We start from the raw sequence: 2,500 nt of genomic DNA, 5'->3' as shown, positions 1-2,500 counted from the left end.
GGGTTTGATTTTAGGGTTTCAGGTTTTGGGGTTTCAGGTTATGGGTTTCGAGTTACGACTTTTCGGTTTAGGATTCGGGTTATGGGTTTCGAGTTACGACTTTTCAGTTTAGGGTTTGGGGTTTGGGGTTTGGGGGTGGGGGTTGGGGGTTGGGGTTGGGGGTTGGGGGTTGGGGGTTGGGGGTTGGGGGTTGGGGGTTGGGGGTTGGGGTATGGGGTTTGGGGTTGGGGTTTGGGGTTTGGGGGTTTGGGGTTTGGGTTTGGGGTTTGGGGTTTGGGGTTTGGGGTGGCTTGGTGGGGAGTTTTGTGAAAAAATGAAATTCGTGGTTTTTGAGATGTGAAGGTTGGATTGGCCTCCAAATGCCCCCAAATGAATACCATAAAAGTCTGGTGCACGAAAGTTTTGAGTTGGTTGGGTTTTGCACATGGCCAGGTTGGCGGTGCACCACGGCATAGGTAGAAGGCTTGGTGGGGAGTTTTGTGAAAAAATGAAATTCGTGGTTTTTGAGATGTGAGGGTTGGATTGGCCTAGAAATGTCCCCAAATGAATACCATGAAAGTCTTGGTGCACGAAAGTTTTGAGTTGGTTGGGTTTTGCACATGGCAAGGTTGGCGGTGCACCACGGCATAGCTAGAAGGCTTGGTGGGGAGTTTTGTGAAAAAATGAAATTCGTGGTTTTTGAGATGTGAGGGTTGGAAAGGCCTCCAAATGTCCCCAAATGAATACCATGAAAGTCTTGGTGCACGAAAGTTTTGAGTTCGGAGGGTTTTGCACATGGCCAAGGTTGGCGGTGCACCACGGCATAGGTAGAAGGCTTGGTGAGGAGTTTTGTGAAAAAATGAAATTCGTGGTTTTTGAGATGTGAGGGTTGGAATGGCCTAGAAATGTCCCCAAATGAATACCATGAAAGTCTTGGTGCACGAAAGTTTTGAGTTGGTTGGGTTTTGCAATGGCCAAGGTTGGCGGTGCACCACGGCATAGCTAGATGGTTGGTGGGGAGTTTTGTGAAAAAATGAAATTCGTGGTTTTTGAGATGTGAGGGTTGGATTGGCCTAGAAATGTCCCAAATGAATACCATGAAAGTCTTGGTGCACGAAGTTTTGAGTTGGTGGGTTTTGCACATGGCCAAGGTTGGCGGTGCAGCCACGGCATAGCTAGAAGGCTTGGTGGGGAGTTTTGTGAAAAAATGAAATTCGTGGTTTTTGAGATGTGAGGGTTGGAAAGGCCTCCAAATGTCCCCAAATGAATACCATGAAATTCTTGGTGCACGAAAGTTTTGAGTTCGGAGGGTTTTGCACATGGCCAATGTTGGCGGTGCACCGCGGCATAGCTAGAAGGCTTGGTGGGGAGTTTTGTGAAAAATGAAATTCGTGGTTTTTGAGATGTGAGGGTTGGATGGCCTCCAAATGCCCCAAATGAAACCATAAAGTCTTGGTGCACGAAATTTTGAGTTCGGAGGGTTTTGCACATGGCCAAGGTGTCGTGCACGCGGCAAGCTAGAAGGCTTGGTGGGGAGTTGTGAAAAAATGAATTCGTGGTTTTTGAATGTGAGGGTTGGAAGGCCTAGAATGTCCCCAAATGAATACCATGAAAGTCTTGGTGCACGAAATTTGAGTTGGGGGTTTGCACATGGCCAAGGTGGCGGTGCACCACGGCATAGCTAGAAGGCTTGGTGGGGAGTTTTGTGAAAAAATGAAATTCGTGGTTTTTGAGATGTGAGGGTTGGAATGGCCTAGAAATGTCCCCAAATGAATACCATGAAAGTCTTGGTGCACGAAAGTTTTGAGTTCGGAGGGTTTTGCACATGGCCAAGGTTGGCGGTGCACCACGGCATAGCTAGAAGGCTTGGTGGGGAGTTTTGTGAAAAAATGAAATTCGTGGTTTTTGAGATGTGAGGGTTGGAAAGGCCTCCAAATGTCCCCAAATGATACCTGAAATTTTGGTGCACGAAAGTTTTGAGTTGGAGGGTTTTGCACATGGCCAAGTTGGTCGGTGCACCGCGGCATAGCTAGATGGCTTGGTGGGGAGTTTTGTGAAAAAATGAAATTCGTGGTTTTTGAGATGTGAGGGTTGGAAAGGCCTCCAAATGCCCCAAATGAATACCATGAAATTCTTGGTGCACGAAAGTTTTGAGTTCGGAGGGTTTTGCACATGGCCAAGTTGGCGGTGCACCGCGGCATAGCTAGAAGGCTTGGTGGGGAGTTTTGTGAAAAAATGAAATTCGTGGTTTTTGAGATGTGAGGGTTGGAAAGGCCTCCAAATGTCCCCAAATGAATACCATGAAATTCTTGGTGCACGAAAGTTTTGAGTTCGGAGGGTTTTGCACATGGCCAAGTTGGTCGGTGCACCGCGGCATAGCTAGATGGCTTGGTGGGAGTTTTGTGAAAAAATGAAATTCGTGGTTTTTGAGATGTGAGGGTTGGAAAGGCCTCCAAATGTCCCCAAATGAGTACTGTAAAAGTGTTGGTGCACAAAAGTTTTGAATTGGATGCATTTTGCA

This window comes from Vigna unguiculata, unplaced genomic scaffold (genome assembly GCF_004118075.2).
Source record: "Vigna unguiculata cultivar IT97K-499-35 unplaced genomic scaffold, ASM411807v1 contig_700, whole genome shotgun sequence".
Lineage (NCBI taxonomy): Eukaryota > Viridiplantae > Streptophyta > Magnoliopsida > Fabales > Fabaceae > Vigna > Vigna unguiculata.
This window is presented reverse-complemented; position numbering follows the sequence as displayed.